Source organism: Eucalyptus grandis, chromosome 1 (assembly GCF_016545825.1).
Source record: "Eucalyptus grandis isolate ANBG69807.140 chromosome 1, ASM1654582v1, whole genome shotgun sequence".
NCBI lineage: Eukaryota > Viridiplantae > Streptophyta > Magnoliopsida > Myrtales > Myrtaceae > Eucalyptus > Eucalyptus grandis.
The window spans coordinates 12,255,188-12,282,483 of record NC_052612.1 but is presented as its reverse complement, the minus strand read 5'-3'; the positions used below and the strand labels follow the sequence as shown (position 1 = coordinate 12,282,483).

The window sequence follows — 27,296 nt, the reverse complement described above, 5'->3', positions numbered from 1 at the left end:
TCCAGGATTGACCCTGGACCGATGCTCACCCATAATGATTGACATCTAGCAATATGTCATGGCTATCCAGATAGTGTGATTGTTTTAAGAACATAATGAACTTATCAGCTTTGGTTACGGTGTAATTCAATCCTTATGTCTTTCGACGTCCCGATCGAACAAAAACCATGCAATATTTGTCAAGTCACCAATTTGATCATATGCACAAATCTAATTGACATGTATTTTATTCAAGACATAAATAATTTATTCTCGATTACAACCCCGGCTGAGAATTTCAATGCATTGTCATAATTAGATTGCATAGGACATTATTATTATATCTTGCATGTAACAAGGAGACGGATTCCATATTGCATACATCTGCAACTTCATATATGAACAAACTATGACCATCAATTATAAAGATGGATCAACGACTCGACATTACATGCACCTGTGAACCATAGTTGTTTGACACACAAGTTAACACTGTGCCTAAGGTCTAAGGATTATTTACATAAGACCAAAATATGAACAATTAAACATTGACCACGCTAAAAGCTTTCATGTCGCTAATCGTTCCATATGTGTCACGTTTAGTGAATTTGTCTAATACAAACACTCGTGTTCTAACTCAGGCATCACAATATCTAATAACTTGCGACTCATCATTTTCTTAAGTATCCAATACTTAATGGTGAAGTTTAGAAGAAACTGGTCTCAACAAGATTACTAATATCCACTTAATAATCTATCGATCGGGAATGATTTAAAGATTCAGTTTAACTATAAACTCGTCATATATATTCTTAACGTCTCAAGAATAGGTTTAGTCGCAACTGATCTTATGGAATCATTCGTAAATATAAAATAATTAGACAAATGAATAAATACGTCACTGAAATTAATTAAATAATAATAATGATAGTACAATGTTGACACCTATTTTTAGCAAATCTAGGAAAAGAAGGAAAATAACAATTGCATTGGAACAAATAAAAGGAAAAAATAAAAAAAATGGGGGAAAGTTATTTAATTGATTATGCATGGAAATTTGAAATTCTGATGATCATTCAAATTTCGCTAAATGCAGAAGCAATTTAAAAATCAAGTGAATAAGAGGCAAGAATTTTGCAAAATGGAATAAATCTGAGTAGGATCGAGCTGATTGCGAAATCGCGTTCCGATTTGCAGGCTTGATTTAATGCAGCAGAAGATGGAAAGTTGAACGTTGCTATAAATGGTCATCTGAAAATCACTATAAAAGGAGCCATAATTTTCGTGAGCAAGAAAAAAAAGAGAGGAGAGATCCAAAAAATGGAGAGCAAAAAGTGAGGGTTTTCTTCGGTTTTAGGAGAGAAAGGGAAGCCACTCAATTGAAAACATACGGCCGCAATTGAAAAAAAAAAGAGCTGCAGCCTAGAGAGAGAGAGCGAGAGAGAAGAGAGAGTCCTCTTGGCCGAACCAAGGAGACCCCACGTTATGCAAGACCCCTTGTCGCGGTGCCGCACCTGAGCCGCCCGTGTTGCCACCGCACTGTCCTTGCCGCATCGCCCCTAGCCAGCAACAACAGACTTGCTGCTGTGACTTCGCTGCTACCACAACAAACCGCCAATCCGGTGCCGACCACCCATCATCGTATTCAACACCAGGCTTCAAAGGGGTCCACTTATCATCCCCATGTCCCATTCCTCCGTGACACCTCAGTCCATTCAGGCCAGCTCTGACGTTGAACTTCTACGGCTAAAACAGCCAAATTCGGTCACCGCAAGCTCCTTGCACCGGGCGATCACGCTGTTGTCGTGGCCTTGCCACACGACGGCGCTGTTTTTCTGGTCTCGCCGTGCGGACAACGAAGCTGCTGTTCCCCCATCTCGATGCGCTGCCCCTGCTGATTACATGCCATCGCTGCACGTTTGTTGCACCGCGCCGCGACCCTTTGGTGACGACTCGGTACTGGTGATCACCATCGAGGAGCTGTTACCCGTGTCCCACAACGACAACATCGCCTGCCCGCACTGCTCCAAAGTCAAGTTCCACTCCCGCGAGTGTTTTCAGAGTCCTGACGATTTCTCCGAGTTTGGGCTGCCACCCCGACGCAAGCCGCATCCGTGTGGCCCATTAGGTCATCCGCGGAATCCCCAACGACGCATACTGGTCTTTCTTTGCAGGTGGAGAATCTGTGGTCAAAGGTTGGAAATTTAGTGGGATCATCAAAGGGTTAAAGGATCCCACGGAGCCAACAGTGAAGAACAAACCTATTGAAAAGAAAAAAATTGTTTGTGCCTGCGCCCAATCACCGACGCGTCCCTTGTCGAGCTTACAAATTTTTGTTTCGCAGGACTCGTGGAGCCCATGACTTTCAAGCAACCGAGCACCGCCACGTTGCATTGCGAGTAGTCATTCAAGGATCGGAATTCAGAAACCAATATTCGAATTAGGTGAAAATCTTAACTATTTTGATTTTCGAAAACTCCATTACCTCATTTGAGATATCTGTTGATGCGCATAATGGAAATTCCAACATATCACCTGATTTGCAACCGCGCCGGGATTTTTTTATTTCATCTATAAGGCTTTAGATGAAATAATTAATTAAGCGGGAATAAAATTGATATTTTGATCTTTAAGGCTTAAGATCAATTTTTCGATTTTATCAAATATTATCCTTGATCTGAATGATGTGTGATATCCTTGGTTTAGCTTGTCATGATCGCTTTGTTTATCTTGAAATGTCTTTGGGTTATAATGTTGCATATTTTAGGGTTTACACATTTAGAATAGGAATCTTATTTCGAATTTTAAAATCAAAAATCAAAAAAATCAAATCAATCAATTTAGGTTGCTAGATTTTTAATTTGGATTGCATGTTTAATTATTTGGCAATTATTAATTTCGAAAATTAATAAAAAAACCATCATGCATATGTCATGTAGAATTAGTGCATATTTTGTACGTCATTGCATATTAGGGTTAAATTGCACTTAGTTTAATTCTAGATAATATCTTTCTTAATTTATTATGAGTTTAGATATTTTGCATTTTAGGATTATCTAGGTTAAGATAATATTTTAGTTTAAATTAGGATTTGGCTTAATCTAATTCCTAATGCAAATTAAATAGAATCTTAATCTAGTTAAATAAACTTTCACATTTTTCCTAATTCCGAAATTTCATGAAAAATACAAAAAAATGTCTTAGAATAAATTAGTTCTATTCCTTAGGATAGATTGCATTTTTAGGAAAAACAAAAATATCATTGCGTATCATTAAAAGTAGATTCATGAAATGCATGTCATTTAGATATTGTTATTAGGTCCATTTAATTAGAAATTGCATGACATTAGAATTATGTCATTTAGTTAATACTGCATTGCATATTGCATGATTTTATTTAAGTGAAAACAAAAAGAAATTGCGTGTTAATTAGAAACCATATCTAGGATTGCTGATGTGGTTTTTTAACTTAACATTGCAGATGCTTTCGTTGCTTTGAAGTAAATTTTTGCAATTTATTTATTGTTTATCTGGGTGTTAAATTGGTGGATTGCGCACCCGCATGATCACCTCACATGTTAGGAAAATAGATTTAAAATCAATTTTAGCTGCCTGCAAAACATTTTTGAAAATAAAAGAATGGTACCGAAAGGGCATTAGAGAAATCTAATGTAACTAAGTCCCCGTACCCATAATCTCTGGTTCGTAGGAATAAAGAAAACTCCCGTTACTTTACTTGGGTTTCTAATCGACCCACCAAAAATAGATTAGTGGCGACTCCCGATTAAAAAAATCAATTGCATGTTAAGAACTTGAACTTAAGTCGCGGAATTGGTATGGGCTTGGGAGAGCCCGAATTAAGTCTAGGCTTAATAATCCATTAGCCAAATTTTAGGTGGTTCACCCGAAAAATCAGTCGTGACATACAACTAAAATCCCTAATATATAACTTTTACATGGTAGTTTTAGGGCATACATCCAACAGCAACATGAAGACCTAACATAAAATTAAATAAAAGGAAGCCTAATTTTCTAATAAAGCATCAATTAGTGGTGATTGTGCATATCGTAAGACTAGTTAGTGCATTCGAAATCACAATATTTACTTATTTGATTATTTAATTATTGCTCTCGGAACACTTTTTCATAGAACCCTAGACAATTAAACCAACTCATGAGTAAGTACGTTTATGATATGTGGCTGCACAAGTTTATATGGGTATTCTAGTATGGATCTTGTCAATGAATGCGCTCGCTAGGTTGTGCTCGCTAGGTCACTTGTTTATCAAATCTAATAAGAAAAGCTTCGTTTTTTTTTTTTTTTTTTTTTGAATATATTGATTACACATGACACAAGAGGGATGGTGCTTTGAAAATAACAAACATTCTTTAGTTGGGTTTTTAACAAAATTCATATGAAATATCAACAAATTATACCTAAAAAGTTAAATAATTAATATGGTGTCGTTGATGTAAAGTGTATTCGGTACTTTATCCTTTAAATGGACGCGTTAATTATTATCTATTCTCAGTGATCATATCATTAGGGAAATGAATGGTTCAATTTACTTCGCCATGAGCAAAACCAAAGCATATTTACCGCGTTCATATTTGACGTTGACAAGTTTTAGATCGGACACCTACGCAAGATCTAATAGTCGACCGTGACAAAAAAATCTGACAACTAACAAGAATGCCGGGTAAATTTTCCATGCCCATAATCAAATCGAAGAGAACTTGCTATGTTTAAATTCGAAAGTCTCGACATCGACATTTTTTAGATCCTGCACTGACGCAAGATTCAATGGTCCGACGTCGACAACCTTGAATCGACAACCTTGAATCCGACGACCACAAGAGCGGAGTTAAATTTTTGGCGCACGTAGTCACGGGTGGGAAGATGAGCCCGAAAAATTGATGTCGTGTGGTCACGGGTTTCTAGTTTCTATTGACAACATGTGTTTTGACTAAATCAAACTGAGTAGTTCCTCTCTCAATCTCTCTAGTCCTCGGTCCTTACGCAGCCACCGCGAAAGACGCGTATATCCATTCGTTGACTCGTGTTTTGTCACCCATTTGAAACCAACGTATGCTCTGAAATTTCCTTGAAAGTTCGCTGGCATGTAATTTCTTGCGCCAAACCTCTGCCTCCTCAATCTACATGGACCCCCTCCATGCGAATCAAAATAATCAGCAAGTGGAGCTCAATGGAAAAAATGTCTCTTCTTCAAACGGTTCTAGCACTCGTGTCCCGATGAGGTGTTCAAGAACCAAGATGATGAGCTCAATCCTCGCGGCTCTGTCCTTAATCTTGTCCCTTTTGCTTACCCTCTTCCTCCCTCCCACACATGCAGCTACTTTTGTGGTTGTCAACCAATGCACATACACTGTTTGGGCTGCGGCATCACCTGGCGGTGGGCGCCGGCTCAACCCTGGCTAGATGTGGGTCCTATCTGTGGCCTAGAACACGACCTCAGGGCGCATATGGGGTAGGACCAATTGCACCTTCGATGCCAATGGCCAAGGCTGGTGCCAGACCGGCAACTGCGATCGACTCTTGGATTGCTCGGGCTTTGGGAGCCTGCTCACATCGTCGTTGAGTTGGCTTGTCCAACTACTTGGATTTCTTGGACATTTCGCTCATCAATGGGTTCAACCTTCCAATGCTCTCGAGACCCACCACCGGCTCGTGCAGAGGCATCAGGTGCTTAGATGACATCAACGGCCAGTGCCCGGAAGAGCTGAAGGCCCCCGGTGGGTGCAACAATCCGTGCATAGTGTTCAAAATTACTTGGGCCTTGAAGGCCCCCGATGGGTGCAACAATTCGTGCATAGTGATCAAAACTACTTAGGCCTCATTTGGTTCAGCTTTTCCAAAGGGCTTTGGGCCCCCAAAACTCCTTAGAGAAAATTTTAAGGCGTTTGGTAAGTATTTTTGGAAGTCCCTCGGCCAAATATTAGCATTGGGAATGCTGAAAGCTCAATGCAAGTCCGAATCTACTTTGAGCTTTTGGCATTTCGGAAATGCAAGTGTACTATTCATTCGCGTAACTGTTCATCTTCTTCTCGTTCATCTTCATCTTCCCTCGATTTGCTGCCTAAGAGTCGATCTTCTCTGGCAACTGCCACCGCCGCCTGGGAGTTATGTGTCTCCAGCAACCATCGCTTGGGGTGGCGCAACCTATGACTTAGGCGACGCCACTTGAGTGCGCGACAATCAGGTGGCATCGCTTGGCTGCACAAATCAAGCGATGCCGCCTGAGGTCACGCGACCTCTAGCGGCGGCATCACTTGAGGTCTCAACCTCAAGCTACTATTTCTGGCCTTTGCGACCTTAGGCCCCCATATTTGGTAGTGCGGAGGCTAGATTTGGCCTCTACGGCCTCAAGTCACCATATTTGATTGTCTGAAGGCCAGATCTGGCAATCTAGAGGCCAGATCTGGCCTTTGTGACCTCAAGCCGCCAAATTTGGCAGTCTGAAGGCTAGATCTAGCCGTTTGGAGGCAAGATTTGGCGGTTGGCTGCGACGCAACGGCCGACCTACACCGGATTAAATTTTCAGATTAAAAAAATAAAAAAAAATAGCAAAAGCCCTTTACAAATATGTGTTTTACCAAACGGTATTTATGTTAAAGCTATTTTCCAATGCTATTTGAGGTTACAATTCACTAAACGGTGTAGCATTTCAGAAAACTCCTTCACCTTAAAGGTATTTGTATTTTCTCAAAGTCATTTCCCCAAAACCAAGCCAAACGGACCCTTAGTACCGTTGCAACAATAAGTCTGAGAGCTATGGCTTGACCACTTACTCCCAATTCTTCAAGGATAAGTGCCCGGATGCTTACACCTACCCACTAGATGTACCAGCGACCTTCACTTGCCCAAGCGGTACCAACTGTGAGGTCACATTTTGCCACGGGGGGCCAAAATTTTACGTAGAATAAGAATAATGTTGGTAAATAAATGAAATTAGCTTACGATTTCAATTTATAGGGTCTTACTCTTCACTACTTTATTAATAACATTGGTAACGACTTATACAAATAAGACAATAATAATCATAATGCAAGTTAGGCTTCCTCTTGTTTCTACCTGCATATTATTATCAATTCTATGGTATGCTGTCATTATATCATCTAAATAAAAGAGATCGCCCTTGCAATTTAGGAGATTTGATAAGTTAGTCATGACTCAATATCAGTTCATGTTTCATGAAATGATCACAGTGAATCCAAATTCTAGTGCAGAAAAATTTCCTTTAACCCTGTCCGCTAGCCTTTTCTCTTGATTGTTATTTGATCATAGGTAGACGACGAATGTAATATTATAACTTGAAGATTTGAATTCCTCAATTAACGAAAATCTGATATTTCCATTTTCAATACTTAACCCTCATGTTAATTAATTCACTTTTTGATGCATTTCAATTGTTTTGGCCAAATAATTTAGTATATCATATTTCTTTTTAGAGCATATCATAATTTGAATTGAGCCATCTCCAAGTGAAAAATTTGATGGTACAAGTTTGTCTCTATGGGTATGTCGAGACATGCACATGTTATGATTACACATTGATATGTATTAAATATACTTATTTATCAAGTTAAGTTAAACACCATTATACTTATTCTATTTAACAAGTTAAGTTAAACGCCATGCATTCACCCAGTAAAAATTTATACTTATGTGTCTCACTATTTTTTAATATGTGATCGGAATAGATTGTTAGAGCTCAGCCTATATAACAATTTCTTTGTTACAATAATGCCAAATGACGGAGAAGATAGTGTCGATATTTTGAAAGTGTCAATTGATTATCATATGATGATTGTGAGCGTTGCTAGCATTTATGTTCATGAATTTGTTGAGCAATGTTGGGCATACTCGAAGAGAAATACTATTGTTACCGACACTAATTTTTGTCAGAGTTTTAGAGGATGACAAGCAACTAAAGATTGAAATTGTGTATTTGCTTTCATATTATTCAATGCATAATTATAGTCCTATTTATAAAACAAGAATTCTAAATGAATTTGGAAATAAAATATACACAAAAGATTCCATGATACGCGATATTTTGATCTTCCAACAGCATATTGATCAAGATCAGTTAGGATCAATTGGTAAAACAAGAATTTTGATCTTCCAATGCATAATTATAGTCCTATTTATAAAACAAGAATTCTAAATGAATTTGGAAATAAAATATACACAAAAGATTCCATGATACGCGATATTTTGATCTTCCAACAGCATATTGATGAAGATCAATTAGGATCAATTGGTATCGGCAACCGTATCTTCAACACTCCCCCTCAAGCTTGGCGGTCTATACACATCAAGGACGCCGAGCTTGCTCGGAGATACAATTTTTCTTCAACATAAAGCCTTGGTAAAGATGTCGCAAGTGTTCTATTGTCCTTATCCCTCTTATCTTGATTACCCCATTATAAATCTTGTCTCTAATGAAATGACAATCAACCTCTATGTGCTTTGTCCTCTCATGAAAATTGGATTTATTGCTAGTTTGAGTACAGTATCATTGTCAGAGAATAAGATAGTTTGATTCTTTTATCCATACACTAAGGTCTTGGGGTAGGCCTCTTAACCATACTATCTCGCAACTAGTCTTCGCCATTGCTCCGTATTTTGCTTCGGTAGATGATAAGGAAACTGTTGCTTGTTTCTTTGTCTCCCAAGAAAACAATGAATCTTGAAATTTTATACATAAACCTGTAACAGATCTTCTACTCATGAGGCAGGTAGCATAGTCCATGTCACAGTATGTTGCCATCTTCGTGTTGCTATTTCATGACAATAATATTCCCAATCTCGGACATCCTTTCAAGTACCTTACAACCTTCAATGCCGCATTCATGTGGACTATTTTAGGGCGTGCATGAACTAGCTAAGGTTATGCACAGCATAGCAAATTTTGGGTCTGATCATGGTCAAATAAATTAGTTTTCCAACAAGTTTTTGATAAGCCGAAGGGTCTTTAAGTAAAGGATCCTTGTTCACGGGTGAAAATCCTTTGTCATACTCAGCTATTGTCAATCTTGTATTCTGTTCGATTGGAATGGAACTAGTTTAGATCCCGACAATCTTGCTTTTGATATGATCTCCAAGACAAATTTGCGTTAGCGGAGACAAATGCCCTTATTTGACCATGCAATCTCTATTCCAAGGAAGTATTTTGGAGGTCCTAAATCTTTAATGTGAAAGATAAAGTATTTTTTGAATTTATCAATGGCAGATGCATCATTCGCCATAATGAGTATATCATCTATATATGAGTAAATAAATTGATGATGTACCTTGTCTCCATTTAAACCAAGTATAGTTGTGCCTGGATTGCTGGAACTTTGCAGCCGTAAGTGCATCAGTGAATTTGGCATACCATTGACGAAATGCTTGTTTGAGCCTATATAAAGATTTACGAAGATGACATACATTATTCTCCCCCTGTTTGCGTAATCCTGGTGGAGGAACCATGTAGATCTCCTTAGCAAGAGCTCCATGGAGAACAACATAGTGGACATCCATCTGATGGAGAGGCCAATCATGGATAGTAGCAATAGAGAAAATAAGACTGAACGGTGACTTTCTTTGCGACTGGTGAGAAAGTTTCTATATAGTCAAATCATTCTCATTGTGTGAATCCTTTTGCCACTAGTCTACCTTTACAACGCTCAACGAATCCATCAACTTTATACTTGATCTTGTATGCCCATTTGCAGCCTATGGGTCTTTGATGGGGTGGTAGAGGAACAAAATCCCAAGTTCTATTTTCCATCAATGCACCTAATTCATCCTCCATTGCCTTTAGCTAGCGAGGATCTTTGGTGGCTTCCTCATAAGAGGATGGTTCCTGCAAAATTCTGCTAATGCAACACGAATGTTCAACCGAAAGACGATCAAAACTTAAATAAGAGGATACAATGTATTATGTACCAAATGTGTCCATGGAAGAGCAAAATATAATCCACTGTCCATATCAGTGATCGGATGGTGTGGCCTGAATGCTGAGGATTGGCTAGTATAGACGGAACATCATCCCATGGTTCAATAAAAGTATTACTTGGCAAAGTAGATGATTCCGGAGATACACAAGTCTTAGGCATTACTGGTGATGGATTATTGGATGCGCCGTTATCAATATTTGGTGTAAGACTTGCAGCAGCATCAGGGGATGCCATGGAAGGTGTCATATGAGGAAGCATAATTAATTATCCCTTTGAAGAATCAATTTCACTTAAGAATAGATCATGAGATGAAGTCAAATCCTCTTGTTGATATGAAGATAATTTGTCCTGGAAATGAAAAATATCCTCATGAAAAGTGATGTCTCTGCTGACAAAAAATCGTTCAGTCGATGGATTAAGAACCAACTATCCCTTTTGAAGAGTTGGATACCCAATAAATACACACTTGAGGGCTTAGGGATCTAGATTGTCCCAAGGATCAACGGTAGACACACATGTTTCTGGGTGTCTTTGTTGTGTGTCTACTGTTGATCCTTGGGCATGGAGGTGACGATTGTTTGGACACTTGCCAAAGAGTAACTTGAAAGGAGTCCTTTCATTAAGAATATGAGATGGCATCCTATTGATCAAGTAGGCTGCCATGACCACACAGTCTCCCCAGAACTTTTTCGAAATTGAGGCTTGGAATTTAAGGGCTTGAGCAACTTCTAAGAGATGGTGATGTTTTCTTCCAGCAATCCCATTTTTGTTGGGGAGTAAATGTGCGATAACTTTCATGAAGAATTCTGTTGGAGAGAAACAATGAAGAGCAATCGTGAGTGGAACAACAATGGGGGCCAGCCACTGGTAAATCGTTAATTATCTTCAAGTTTTTTAAATGTACCTTCCAGGAAGAAATTTTGCGATTTGTGCCCACTTGTTACCATAAATATGGTGCCAGTGAGCAAGAATGGATTCCTCTTCTGCTGTCCAGGCAACATTCTTTACTGAAGGATCGAGTCCACCTACAGTAAACAGCTCCTTTGTCACTAATACTTTATAACAAGAACACAAACTTATGTATAATTAATTAAGAATAATAACTAAATATTTACATTTTTCAATAAAGAGTCTCAATCTGGTAAAAGGAAAATTAAACTGAAGAGTGCCAATATCACGGGTATACAGTTCCAGTATACATGCTGTTCATTCACTAGAGACTGACAGCTCACCTTTCTCGGCACTGCTTGCCTATGCGACCAAGAAAGGTTTTTGCCATCAGCGACCATTTGCAGCCGTATCTCTTAACTGAATTGATTAAAAGATCATCTTCCTAAAATAGAAAGAGGAAGCACATCATTTTGCTTTCCCTGACAATACACAGTATCATAACAACAAATTAATAAAGGCTCAGATATTTGACATTACCCCCTTTGTCCAAGAGCCTTTAATAAGACGAGGATCTAGAACCTTTAGCCAGCGATGCAAGCACTGACTATCTGTCTTACCAGGGACACATGCAGCTGGTAACACATGAAAACAACCAAAGCATCAGCCTTTTGCTGAGTGCAAACTTATGTATATGGAATGGAATCTCCACATCATTTACTTCACACATCTATTTTTGTCAACCATATTACTGGAAAACATTGGAAAATGTTGTAGTTATTTGGAGGTGCTTGATTCCTGAACAAGAAATCTCCACTTAGCACAGCAAGAATTCACAAACTAGTCTGAATATGTTGAAGCTATCATGCTTAATGACACCATCATATCACGCTTAATCTAGTTCTGATGATGGATGGCCAATTACGTATCTCTTGATGGTCCTGCCCCACCAAAATAAAGAACTAGCAATTCTTTGTGCAAAAATCAAGTAAATCTTGAGGGAGATGGAGGAAAGAGTCACACCGACCTATTGTCTTCCAATTCTTGCAATTGAACTTCTGCACCGCTGCAATAAGAAATCTGTCCTGCTCATATCAAATTGCAATGTAGCTGGAGTTAGAAAGCTTCAGAACTCTTTCGGAAAGAAAATGTTGCATGGCAATACAGAGTTGAATAGGAAAATTCTGAGAAAGAAGTATGTTCTGCTGTCATATGAAAGTTGGAGGGAATTAAACCCTTTACAGTAACAATAGAGTAGCCCAATCTGCTTGAATATGCACAATTGGTATTCCCACCCTAAGCTTTGTTTGCCTAATTGGTCTATCATCTACAGTAAAAAGCTTTATACTTAACACATCTTAACATACTGAAGAATCAAAATTTAGCCGTTCCAAACTAACCTCTTCCTTTGTCCATCTTCCTCCTGTTGAACGCCTAATTGGACCAATTGCCCTCCTAAAGTCAAATCAAATGCCGCATTAAGAGGGAACATCAAGCGCAATTCATTCAAGATGCAGAAAAGTAGTTGATCTAATATGCTTCTGAACAAATGACTTATGTTCCCCTGTAATTGAACAATGGGTTAAATCATGCTGATGCAAATAAGTCACAAGTATGCACCTCAGTTTTTATTTTATGCTGATTTTAAATATTAATGTCTAATTAACTTAATCATAACTGCAGTCAGAAGATTTTGAACTTGCTACATTACTGAACGATTACCAAAACAAGAGGTAGGACTGATATAAGGCCTCGGAAATTTAAAAGCAGAGTAAAACCTGGAACTGTACGATAAAGTGGACAGTAATTTCTTAGGATACGAGTCGCAGCTGCCATTGAAAAATGAAGTACTCGCCACCACATCGTATTCCTCCTTAACTCTCACCATGCTAACCAAAAAAAGAAGGCACGACAAAGTAAATCAGCATGAGATCAGGACAAATGACACGTCAAAGGAAACAAGAACTGACGAAAAACCAATCGTGCGAAATCACCCAAGGTTCCCAAGAGCACAAAATCAGCGCCAACGCAAACAGAAGATCGCAATTCAGTCCAAGTGATCATCTTCCCCGACTCCTTCGAGACGTATCAACCTCCAAGGCTTTGCCATTAACATCTACTGCTTAACTAACACATACAGATTTATCCGCTCACGAAAGCGAAGCTCACGAACACGACAACGAAGATACTAAGGATTCGGGCAGAAGAAGCAGCAACAAGATTCTACCCATTGCTCCACTTAAGGAACAAGACCCAACAAGAAAACCGAACTCGCGGGCAACTCCTCAAACTTGACCGCGAGTTGCTTCTATTAGATAATACAAATAATTCTTTAATGCGGAAATTCATAATAAAAGAGTGATCTTATTACTTTTTGATGATAATCGTTGTGAAAAAACCGAAGAACTCAAATCAAATGAAAAAATCCGATTTTTCTCTCTTAACCCACTAATCTTTAATGTATTCAATCGATAGAGGAGAGAATACCGACTTTTTTCAGTTATTGTTATTTATTAAGGCGGAGAGAGGAAGACTCTATTTATATGTTTTTTCAATAGATGCCTTTCATCGAAACGCATTTTCAACTTCCATAAAAATCACGCCTTTTCGTTTTATTAGAGTCGTAACTTCTCATAACTAATACATTATTTATTTTATAACATTTTAGTTATTATTAAATCATATAATAAATCATATCACGTGGGCCATAATAATTCTTACAGCTTCCGCTGCCACCTCCACGTTGTCGTGGGTAAGGAAAAACACACGAAACAGAGCCGAGCATTACCCAAAAACGAAAAAACGAAAAAACAAGAAACCGAAAAACCGCAACACGTTCATGGACGAAAACAAAGATGAACCTCGAAGAGAGAATTCCCTCGGGGTTTCCGAGAATGGACGGCGGCCGACAAGGGGGGAACGCCGAAGCCGAGCTGGGGAAACCATGCGAAACAGCTAGAGATCGTCGCTGGAAAATGGGGGATGCGTGATCGCAGAGAGCGTCGAGAAAGCCCGTATATATATATGTGCAGAGGGAGGTCTGGAGTTCAGCGGGAGAAATCGGAGGTGTTTTGGTGTTCAAAAAACCGATCTTTCCATCATCTTCTCTGCGAAGCTTTGTGGGAGAGGAAGAGAGGGAGAGAGAGAGAGAGTAAAGGTAGAAGCTTGTAGAAGCTTGCGCGAGACGCTGAAGGAGGAGGAAGAAAGAGAGCGAAAACATGAGGGAGTTGAAGCCGTCGCGAGGTGGGGGAAAACGATTACTAAAGTTTGGCCACACTGTATTGTCATTTTTTTATTTTTTTGGGTACTTTTTAATTTATTAAATATAATCCTTAAATTATTTCTAAATATTGAATATTATTATCCATTGATGAAATAACAATTCAAACATTATTTGATTATACAAAATATTTAATATGAAGTTTCGCTTTTGGAACGATGAATTTATATAATATAAGAATATGTCACCATGAATTTCATTTTTGTATTATCTTCTTTTATATGTGTTTTTTTTAACCATTTATTGATAAAACTTAACCGATTGAAGGGCATGTCGGCAAATTATAATGGGATGAATAAATTACTTAATTTCACGTGGCAACCTTGGGTGAGTCTATTTCTGCTTGTCATCTACGGCCGAGCCTCAAGTGACAATCTCGTTTTCGAACAATTAGGGTCAGCATCATCTCCAATGCATTTCCTCAATATAGACTAGAGGCGAACTTCGATGGAGCCAGATTGATCAGAACCAATGATGAAAAACATTTTTCAATGCACAATCTAGATTACTAGAAGAACCTGCTACGGATTTGAATTCATTATGCCGTATGGAAAAAGAAAATTTACACAAAAATTAAATAGATAAAAGAAAACAGTTTTGGAACTAGCCTTGTTTTATAACTTTAATAATTTTTGAAAATTAATACCTTCAATACCTAATAAAATTAGATATGTTTGAGTAAGCAGTATTGACTTTAAAAATTCAATTAATAAAAAAAAAATGATCGAATTCGCTGAGTAATAATGCAGTTTTTTAATTCGTTTGATAAAAAGGGCATCTAAATCGCAAACAAAGTCTTGCCTTTAGATATTCATTACCAAAAGCGTAAAACTTGCCAATATATTCAGAATTCCGTATTTGGCAAGAAAAAAATCTTTTAAAAGCATTTTATTTTCAATTTGAGCACTTAAAATGGCGAACATTTAAAATACAATATTAGATCTTCTACAATTAATTTTCAGTTTTACCAGACAGGCCCAAGTTTTGTGGAAGCAAACGGTAACGTGCGTTAGTGTCTTGCCTTCTTCTTTCTTTTCTTTTTCACGGTCGTGTGTTTTCTTATTATGGACTTTTACTCGTGACACAAGTAACAGATATAAAGAGCTGCCAATGCTAAAGCAAGCGTGTGTAATTGTATTTCTGGATAAATTGCTTTGAATAAAATTATCAAGAGAATCATAAACATATTGCACTCATGCTAATTCAGTTTTAAACATTTCAATTGTCAATTTAGTCATAAACCTATTGTATTTATGCTAATTTAGTATTGTATCAATTAAGTTCTAAATATTTTGATATTTTGCCAATTTAGTACTAAACATCTTGAAGATTTGCCCATTTAGCTATTTTAGTTACTTATGGTCGAAAATCATTAACATGATGGTCTAGTTAGCACTAGTCATCTTAAATGGTACAATCAACGCTGAAGTAAATGATTTTTACAAATGATTTTTTTAATTTTCAGATTTTGTTTCCTTTCCCTTTTTTCGTAGGATGAGAGCATCCCAACCCTTGCTAGCCCTCCCTAGCCTTTGGCCACAATTGGATTAGGTTGCCTAAGGTCGTCGCCCAACTCTCATTGGATTTGGGAGGGCCGAGCTCACTAGTGCTTGGTGACCTTTGCCAAAGCCTGGTGACCTTTGCTGGTCATTGCCAAGGTTTGGCGACCCATGGAGGAAAATAGTGGAAAAAAAAAAGAGAAAGAAAAAAAAAGTAAAAAAGTTTACAATTTTTTTTTAAAAGATTACAAAAATCGACTACGTCAATACTAATTATGCTATATAGTACAACCAATATTAATCGGACTGCACGTCTATGACTTCCTACCAAATTAGTTAAAAGAACTAAATTGATAGATTGTCAAAAGACTTATGACCTAATTGGTACAATTTTTTTTTTTTGTCAGTCAATTAATTGGTACAATTCAAAAGTTTAAAATTAAATGGGCAAATGGTCAAAACGTTTGGACTAAATTAATCAAATTGAAAGGCTTAAAACTAAATTGGCATGAGTACAATATATTTAAAACATTTTTGGTAATTTCCGGCTAGAATGCTATACTTTATATCTAACCACTAGATATGGATATGATAGTGTTACGGGCCGATCGATTGGGATCGTGACCGTGCGGCGACTCAGGCACTTTTAAATCATCTAAGCCAAGCCTTGCTTGATTGATCACACACTCGCTCACTCGGATCGTAAAGAGAGAAAGCTTCTAGAGAGAGGAGCTATGAAAAGAAAGGAGTTTTGTATTACTAAAAGGATTGGATAGTTACAAATGAGGGGGAGGGCGCCCCTTCTTATATTAGAGGTCCTCAGATTACATCCGTTGATCTAGAATTCATCTGGTGGACGAGATCATACCGCCATACCTACCAACTACCAACACTAATGATAGGAGACTTCTAGAATATAGCTCAATTACCATATTGCCTGCCCTTGGAAAGTTCCGGAAGAAGTTTTGTTGGGAATCCAAGCGAGCACAGGAGGTCCTCCGCGGCAAGGCACGGCCCTTTAGCTACCGAAACCTCTTGGCCATGACATTCTCCCCCACTCGTAGAAGGGTGGCCTTCTTGGCATGAGTGCGAGCGTTCTTCTTTTGATTCCTCTTTGTTCGGACTTGCTTGTACGATGGACCACACCCCTCCAACTTCAGCTCCCACTTTGGCTCCAACTTCGGCTTGGGTATGGAATGCGGCGAGTACTCAACCTCGGGGAAGAGCACTTGGATCGGCATGTCGTGTGTTGGGGTAGAACCATCTCTTCCTTTGGCTTCTCCTTGGTTAGCTTGTTCATGTGCTTCTTGGCCTTCAAGCTCTTGTCGAGACGTCAGATCGTCGCGATGGTCTTGGTGTCGATCACCCCTTTCATCATGGGGATCATCGTCGGGCATTTTGGATTGAGGATCATGATGCACTTGGTCCTCATGTCGATCATGGACCTCATGCTATGGAAAAACTGCATTCCTAGAATGAGATCATAATTGTCAAGAGGAATTACCTCGAATGCGAGCTTGCCCTTCCATCCGCATATTCGGACGTCCACATCAAGAGTCGATCCTACACCATGGAAGTCATTCGAGTTGATGGGCTTGTACGACTTCCCGGTTGGCTCCAAGCGAAGTCCTAAGGCTTTCGCCATTTCAGTCGACATGAACATTTTCGACGCACCAGTGTTGACCAAGGCGTATAACATTTGGCCACACACTTCGACCTCCACGAAGAACATGTCCGTGTTTGGGGTAGCTTTCTCTTCTTTGGACGGCAATTGAGCTTGGACGGTGTTGACAACCTTCACAGCTCCGAGCCAAATTTGCGGCTTATCTTCTTTGGGCTCCTCCTCCACTTCTTTGATGGCAAGGAGGGCATTGATCTTGCCCTTCTTTGGGCATTTTTGGGTCCAATGTGGACCTTTGCAAATGAAGCAAGGAGAAGGCGGGGGTTAATCGAACTTACTAGTCATGTAGTCCGTTTGTGGTCGACCCCTTTGAAAGGACGGCTTGGAAGTTCCTTTCCCCCATGTCTTGACTTGGCCACCTTGATCATACGCGCCTCAGAGGATCGATCCGACCTCCAATCTTTTGCTCGATTCTTTGGTTTGGCTTTGGTGAGGTCGATGAGAGACTCGGCCACGCTTAGCGCTCTCGCAAGGGTACTCACATCCCGTCACTTGAGCTCGAGTTGCACCCATGGCTTCAATCCATCCATGAACGCTCCAAGAGCCTCCTCCTCTCAAAGATTGTGGATTTGGAGTTTGAGCTCCATGAATTCCTTCACGTATTCTCAGATCGTGCCCCTTTGTTTGAGGCGATGGAGCTTGCTATGGGCTTCTTGTTGAGCAAACTCAGGGAAGAAGTAGTCTCAGAACTCCCTCACGAAGTCATCCCATGTGACCACGGGATTAGCGCCGCGCTTGGTCTCGTTGCACCTATTGCGCCACTAAAGCATTGCAGTATCGGTAAGGAACATCAAAGCGGTTCTTACCTTGATTGACTCGTCTTGGATGTTGACAGCGCCAAAGTATTGCTCCATGCTCCAAACGAAGTTATCCACCTCCTTGGTGGATCGGTCACCTTTGAACTCTTTGGGTTTTGGCACCTCAAGCTTTGGCACCGCTTGTGTGGGCATCGATCCATGGGCGATGCTCAACTTGCATAGGGCAAGCTTAGTCTTGAGCTCTTGGATCTTCGCCTTCATGGCTTCGACCTCGTCTCTACAAGGGCTTACTTCCTCGATCACTTGGACGCGCTCCTTCAACACATCGATCGACGCTTCAAGAGCTTCATCCTTGTTGTGCAGTGGGGCCATCGCTTGGTTGATGCCGATTGCGAAGTCTTTACGAAGCGAGACCTCAACCTCCATGATGCGGTCTCTCACGTCGTCAAGTCCTTCCATGAACTCGACCATGGCACTCCGGATCTTCGTGAGCTTCTCATCCAAGGCAACTACGACGTCCATCAAGGCTTCTCTTTTCTTCGTTCGACTGCGAGTCTCTTTGACTTGAATGGCCTCTCCATCTATGGCAGCTTCTTGGCTTGACATTGGGATCGTGACCGTGCAACGACTTAGGCACTTTTGGATCACCTAAGCCAAGCCTTGCTCGATTAATCGCACACTCGCTCACCCGAATCGTAGAGAGAGAAAGCTTCTAGAGAGAGGAGCTCTGGAAAGAAAAGAACTTTGTATTACTGAAAGAATTGGATAATTACAAATGAGAGGGAGGGCACCCCTTCTTATTCTAGAGGCTCTCAGATTACATCCATTGATCTAGTATTTATCCAGTGGACAAGATTGCACCGCCATATCTGCCAACTATCGACACTAATGACAGGAGACTTCTAGAATATGGCTCAATTACCATATTGCCCGCCCTTGGAAAGTTCCGAAAGAAGTCTTGTTGGGAATCCAAGCGAACACAGGAGGTCTTCCGCGGCAAGGCACGGCCCTTTAGCTACTGAAACCTCTTGGCCGTGACAATAGCATTTATCATTGCCTTTTCTCCGTCCTAGGCATGTACTCACCACCATCGGTCCAAAAGGCCTTGTTCCTTGGGCACTTCGAGGACCTTTCAAGAGCGCATGGTCATTTCATGAAAATTAAGACAGCCCATCACGTTTCTTATTATTAGCCTTTTCAATCCGTGGTTACAATCAAAGCGAAAAGGCTTGGTGGCCTAGACCGATCGGCCGAACATTGATGTCCAAGCTAACCCAATTGCTGGGCGAACCTGTCAGGTCCGTCAATCACAAGTCCACGATTAGGTCCAATTTTGTCTCTAAAACCAAATCAAACCCATGCACACATCATTTACGTATTACTGATTAAATTGTAATACACACACATATATATCAGGACGATATGCAGCCAATGGTGACTTTATAACAAAGTTTCTTGATCAGCTTTAGACCGAACATGAACGTTTTTTACACTTAGCTACGGGAATTATCCCTCATGATTTACCAAAATATCAAAGCAAAAACAAAAGAAAAGGAAAAAAATATCAAATCTGAGAGAGAGAGAGAACACAAGTGCAAAAGCTGTCGTGCTAATTATTGAATTGACATAATGTTGTCATCATGTTGACTAGCTACAAGTTGAGATCATATGGGTTGAAATTATCTCGCATCACCTTTTTAGAGGATTCATATATTATTTATATACATGTGATATCTCTTTATTTATTGATCTAACTTTTTAAATTGATTTTTGAATGGTATGCGTGTTGATTCCTTAGGGATAAACTTATCAAATCCAATGCTCTCGACGATTGTTTCGCTTTCAAGTCAAATTGCTTTCCTAGGATAAGGTTTTCCCAATGAAGCCTTTCTATCCCTTGGAGTTAGGCATAGTTGGACATCGATCACATTGAAGTAATTACGTCTTCACATGTATCGGACATCCAGCGAGATTAGTGGCCTTGTCTAAAACCTTTGGGCTATGTTTGGTCCTCTGAATTTCTAATTGGAATAGGACTGGAAAGGATATGATATAAAATCCTGTGATTTTTTATATCATGTCCATTATTTGGTGAATTGCAATATTAAAGTCAGATATATTCACATCATATCATGTATTATATATATATATATATATATATATATATATATATATATATATATATATAAATGGCATATCATTATAAATGAACCTAAATGTTCATAAACAAAGATAGTGAAAATTTCTCAAAACATTATTCCTTAATTTATTTTTATTTTATTTTATTTTTCCTCTTTTATATTATTCCCTTTATTATTTATTTTTCCCATTTCATCATTCTTCAATAAAATTTTATCAAATAGTAAACTGTACTAACATACCTAAAATACAAAAAAAAAAAAAAAAAACCTAAAATATATAATAAATATAAATATTTAATTTATAGATTGAACATTTATTATAAGATAGAATTAAAGTTGAATATATAAATTGAAATAAGATTAATTTAAAATAAATTTCTATTTTTATTTTATTTTTAATTTCTTAAATTAGAATTCTAATATTATTTATATTGAAATATAATTTCAATTTTGTGAATTTAATAAGTTTGTTATTCGAGAAAAATAACTTTCTTATTATGGACATTATAAATCCTATCCACATTTATCCCATCTCATCCATGGGATAATTTTATCTTGTCTATATCCCAATTATATCCGACTTTATTCTGTCTTAAGTGAGCACCAAACGTAGGATAGGATAAATCATATCCTATCCCGAATTTTATCCCGACTGTCAAACGCAGCCTTGTAGTTTACCAACTTATCTCCTAGAACACAAAATTAAGGGTGTAAAAGAAAACAATTTTTTTTTTTTTTTTAAATCTCACTATCCAAATCGAATCAGCGAATTCCTTTTATGCATTGAATGGGTTTGGGATAGTGTCTTTAGTGGTCTTTGTTCTCTTATTCGAAATTAAAAAAGTGTCCTTTCTTGTTTTTTCTACTCAAAGTGGATCTCATATCTTTTAAAAAACGTTCATTGTTCTTCTTTACACCGTTCTAATAACGGATTTTGCTGACGTGAACTTAATGTCATTAGTTATGCCATCATGATTAGGATATTCATTCCACGATAAGAGTTCAAGTCATACTTTGGTGGTACAGGAATAATAACAAAGTTTCTTCATCCGATATACAGCCAAAGGTACCTTTTCTAACAAAGCTTCTTCATCGACTTTAAACCCAACGTGAAAACAAAATTTTTTAATCTACTCTTAGGCACAAGAATTATCCCCAAGGATTCACCCTAATATCCAAAAGCAAAACCAAAAAAAAAAAAAAATTAAAATAAAAGAAATAAAACTCTATTTGTTTCGCAAAAATAATTTATTTGAAAAATATTTTCTAAATTCATCACTTATATTACTTAGATTAATTAGTTAATTACAAATATTTTGATCATTAATGAAAATTCATATTTAAATATTTTCGTGAACGATGAAAATATCTTTAATTTATTCATTTTGTAAGTAATAAAAATGATCATTTTTAGAAAAATATTTTATCTAAATTATTTATTTTTTATGAAATAAATACATCATAACTGCTAATTCTCGCGTGCTAATTATTGAACCGATATGATGTGCTCATCGCACATGGATTGGTGCTCATTGTGATGTCACGAGTCAAAATCGTACCTATCTTGATTTCCTCATGAATAATGTTATTCGATGCTCCCTCAACAACTTTTCATCACCTTTCCATTCAAAATCTATCTCCCTTTAATAAGGTTCTTTTCTAGTAAGGGCGTGTTTGGTAACTAACCAAATAGTGAAAATTTATATTCTTTTGTTCCCGAGAGTAAATTTGGAATAGAAATCCATTTGATAAATTTTTTGTTTTTGGGAACAAATTTTTATTTTTATTTTTTGTTTCCGGAAGTAGATTTTGAACAGAATTGAAAAGTTAAAAAAGTTTTCTTTATTCTCGAACAATTCCAGAATCAAGCTAACTTAATTTTCTTTTTTCTCTTCTTTCTTCTTGTTCTTTTTCTCTCTCTTCTTCTTCAATCACCGCGCTGTTGCCGTCGCCCTCCGGCTAGCCATCGATGGGCCTTGCCATTGGCGAGGCTCGCCTGGTTGGGCTAGGCTTGCCTAGCCATCGGCAAGGCTCGCCTGGCCGAGCGAAACTAAGCTTGCCTAGCTACCGTCGAGGCTCGACCGATGAGGCACGGCCTCGTCGAGGGCCGACGACGCTCCTGCGGGGTTGCCGGCCCTCGTTTGGCTGATTGCTAGTCATCCCAAGGCCAACGACCGGCAAACCTTGAAGAAGAAGAAGAAGAAGAGAAAGAAAAGAAAAAGAAGAAAGAAAAAAAAAAAATTATTAAAATATTAAAATAAAATGATTTGGATTAAAAATTGTCAAAAACGGTACCAAACGCAATTCTATTCCGGGAATAAATTTTTTTGATAGTTACTAAATGACTTAAAATGCTTAAAAATTGTTTTCGGGAACAGAATAAAAAAAATCATTTTTATTAGAAATTGTTCCTGGAAATAAAATGGTTATCAAATGCGCTCTAAATTACCTAACTTGTCTTGTGAGATTAACAAGTGTAAGCACAAGATTGCACCTCTTTCTTCTGCTTTTGATTTTTCCTGTGTCGCGTTTTCTTAGTCAAGACTTTGACAATAACGTTTGTGGACTCTTCTTGATGGTGAACTTTGATCCCCAATAATAATTCCCTCCCAAATTGTATCATCAAAAGACACCCCCCCCAAAAAAAGAAAAAAAAAACAAGAACTAAGTGAAAATAGCTTTCAAGTGATTTGCTATTTATAACTTTTAATTTGTCTAGAAGAGTTCAATCTTTTTGAAATATCGAAGAATGATTGCTGCTTGATGGAGAAAGTTAAATTTTATTTAATATCTAGAAAATGGGAATTAAAGAACATCTAGATAATCACAAATTTGGAAAATATATATAATTAAATAATGCCCAGCTGGAAATGATTGAATATACTTGACATGACTATATATAGTGATTTTTTGTTATGGAGGAGGTCAAATAGTGTCTGAGTTAGTTTTCATGCGCCTCGACTAGATGTTCGACTTCTCGGGCTATCCTAAGGGAACATTTCCCCAATATCAGCCCAGTGCATTTAGGATTTAACTTCTGAAGAGCTCTCAACAAGGCTTGAAGTCGAGATCACGAAAAGAGCAGCAAATTCCTTAATCATGTTAGTTAACAAAATAATTTTTATTTAGTATAGGCTATTTCAAATTATCGCATGACTTTTTGTGCTCACCCACAACTCCTAAACCAAGTTATTTCATAGACTTTGTAAGACTGGTGCGATTGACACATGACCTCATTGTTCCCAGCAATCTCACACTAGAGAGAGATTTCACAATAGGGCTTTCGCATGAAATGACGTGTATGATAAAGAAGCACATGATATCACTCAAAACTCAAAATACTCATGTGAATGGCATGGTGAAATTGCATTAGGTGACAGCATTAAAATTTTCCTTTACATTAAGGGTTTTGCTAGCATAACAGTTTTTGAGTTACCGTGAAAATAATAGTTTATTATGAGCCACTAATTCTTGAAAGAGTGGATCCACAATAATTTTTAATTAATTTTTTGTGGTCTAAAATAGATTGTTATTCTCACAATAAATTGGAGACTTATCACTTAATAATTTCTCTAACATTAATGTGTGTAATTATCAAATAACATGTAGATACTTATATTCAAAAAGGTAGGCTGTAGGTCACATAATTGTCTTGCAGAAGTTCACCTGCTAATTCTCTCTGCTCGGTTCCTTCTCGCTTTTCCTCGTTTTCGTATTTTGGGCTCGTGTTTTGTACAATGAATTGGTGGGAAGTTTCTAAGTAGAATGGCCTAAATGGTGGATAATTGCCAAGCCCTTTAGTCGCTCCCTGATGATAAAGCTCTAAAGCACTCGCATGGCAAGACAACTCCACTGGTCTGTAGGAAAAAAAAACTTGCTAATATTTTGCAATGGTAAAAATTGTTCGACTCATTACAAATAAGAAAATATTAAGTGGTCCCAGACCAATCATGAAGCGCCACGTGGACCGACGTGGCGCTGTACGGAGTTTCTGCACTTAAAATAATCTCTGTCCTCTTCTTCGTTCTTTCCTTCTAAGAAGAAGAAAAGCAATTCCTCTCTCACGCAAGCGAAAGCTTTCACATTTTGAATCTCCTCTCTCGTTTGCTACTCCGTGCTCGTTGTTGCTGCTCCGGCGTTCATCAAGCGGCCGCTCCTCGTTGTCGTCCAACCCTCACTCGGTCTCTATGCCGGTGCTCGCTTGCTCGCTACTCCGACGCTTGCTCGCTCCTTGCTCCATCGCTTCCTCTGTCTCTGCTCCGGCACTAGCTCTTTGCTCCGTCTCTGCTCAACGCAGCTTTCCTTCGCGCATTAATCTGCCGTGGCGGCCGAGATTTGGGGGATCCCATTTCTGCAACCACTTGCACAGCAACATCGACGTCGTCCCATCCCTCTTGGTCCTCTCTCTCTCTCTCTCCCTCCCTTCTTCCGATTCTCATTCCATCTAGCTATTAAAGCTATGAATTGCATCACTGAGTTGAATCTCTTCTCATTTCACTTGCTACATCTAGTTACTTTGCGTTTCCTTTGGATAGTGAGTCGAGTTTATTTGTTTAATTGCTAAAGGGAGGAGAGATGAGGCTGAAACAAGTCATTTACAAAAGACAAATACATAACGTAAAAACACCACTAAAATATGACCCATAACTACCCATGTTCTGCTAAAGCACTTACTCCACTAACACCTAAAAACTAGGACAACTAACACACATGACTCCACTAACTCTTATAGTTGAAAAACCAAATCAGCAAAACGTGCAAAAGGAAATAATTATTATTTCAACAATCCCTCCCTTAAACTGATGTTTACTAATATTCAGTTTAAAGCCTTGACTGTTTTCAACGTGCAAACACCTAGTAACCTTATGAGCTTTACAAATGACTCCATCTTGAGGGCATTGGTGAATATATCAGCAACTTGATCTTCACTCCTGCAGTAGATTAGATCAATTGTTCCATCATTGCTAAGATCTGTCTAGAAATAAAACTTCACATTAATGTGCTTGCTTCTTCCATGTAGCACATGATTCTTGGAGAGTTTGATTGCTGAGTTGTTGTCACAAAAATTTTAGTAGCTCCTGGTTGCTTGAATTGCAACTCCTCAAAAATTCTCCTTAGCCAAATAGCTTGACAAGCACTAGTTGTTACAACAACAAATTCAGCTTCTGTACTTGACAAGGTGACAATTGGTTGCTTCTTGGATGACCACGGAATAGCACATGTCCCAAACATAAAAGCATAACCCGAAGTGCTTCTCATATCATCTTGATCTCCTGTATAGTCACTATCAGTAAATTCCAACAAATTGGACTTTTCACCATTCTTGTAAAATAGTCAAAAGTCTCTAGTTCCTTGCAAGTAACGAAGGATTCTCTTGGTAGCTAACAAATGCAATTTTGTAGGAATCTCCATATATTTACTAATTAAACTCTCATAATACATTATGTCTGGTCTTGTTGCAGTTAGATACATCAAACCGTTCACAATTTGTTTGTAAAGTGTGATGTCAACCTTTCTCCCTTCATGATCTTTGAATAGCTTTAAGCTAAACTCAACAGGACTGTTTATAGGATTACAATCCTTCATTTGAAATCTGCCCAAAATTTCTCCCACATATTTCTTTTGAGAAATAAAGATCCCATCATCCAATTGTACTACTTCTATGCCAAGGAAATAATGCATCATACCAAGATCAGACATTTCAAACTCATCCATCATAGATTTTTTGAATTCTTCAAACATGGCATCACAATTTCCAATAAATATAATATCGTCAACATACAAGCAGACAATGAGCATTTTCCCTTTATCTCCAATCTTGATAAAAAGCGTATACTTATAAGGACATTTTGAAAAACCAACTTTAAGAAAATAAGTTTCAATACAACTATACCAAGCCTGAGGGGCTTGTTTTAGCCCATAAATAGCTTTTTTCAATCTATAAACTTTATGCTCATTTTCAATCTTGACATAACCAAGGGGTTGCTCAACAAATACCTGTTCCTCCAAGTACCCATGTAAGAATGCTGATTTGACATCTAGCTAGAAAATAGGCCAAGAATTCTGTGCTACCAATGCAACCACCAATTTGATCATGTCATGTCTCGCAACTGGAGAAAAAGCCTCTATATAGTCAATCCCATATTGCTGCTTATATCCCTTAGCTACCAAACATGCTTTGTATTTGTCAACTTCACCATTTTCTTTTAGTTTTATTTTAAAGATCCACTTTACACCAATGGTTTTTTGTCCATCCGGAAGATCGAATAGCTCCCAATTATTATTTTTTTTCAATGGAATTAATTTCATCATCCATCGCTTTTCACCATTTTTCTTCTTTGACAGCACTCTCAAAAGTTGTAGGATCATAGTTTAAAAACAAGGCAAAGTAAGTAATTAAATCTCCAATTCCAGTTACCTCATAATCTTCCATCCAAGTAGGCCTTCTTCTAACGCGGCGAAGAGATTGAGCTTCTTCTTCATTGACTTCAGCGCCTGTTGGTGAAATTCTAGTAGCTGTAGAAGTCGTATTTAATGAATTTTGGGGCATACAAGGTGCTGAAATCTGCTCCTATTAAGCATCATTGTCATAAAGGACTTGGGTAGGCTGCTGCCTATTCCAATCCCAAGTGTTCTCTTCAATAAAAACAACATCCCTGCTAGTCACAATCTTCTTTATTAGTGGATTGAGTAATTTATATGTTTGGATGCTTCACTTATACAAAAAAAAGACACATTTTTCGGCCTTGTTAACAAGTTTCTTCCTTTTCTCATTTGAGACATGGGCATATGCGATGCATCCAAAGATTTTGAAGTGATCTACAGCCGATCTTCTCCCACTCCAAGCCTCTTATGGTGTCATATTTTGATAAGCAAAAGTTGGACTTCTGTTCAAAACATGAATACTCCAATTTACTGCTTCTTGCCAGAAAGTCTTTCGAATTCTTTCTCTTGCCAATAAGCTTCTCACCATGTTGAGAATTGTTCTATTTTTTCTCTCAGATATACCATTTTGTTGTGGTGTATATGCAGTAGTAAGCTCTCTTCGAATGCCATGCTCAGCATAAAAAACTTCAAATTCTTTTGAGCAATATTCACCACCAT

At 38.2% G+C, this 27,296-nt stretch overlaps 1 pseudogene; it reads left to right on the top strand.

Moving 5' to 3' along the window:
• Window positions 1-5,254: 5,254 nt before the first annotated feature.
• LOC120295439 lies at window positions 5,255-5,831 on the top strand (annotated as a pseudogene).
• Window positions 5,832-27,296: the final 21,465 nt, after the last annotated feature.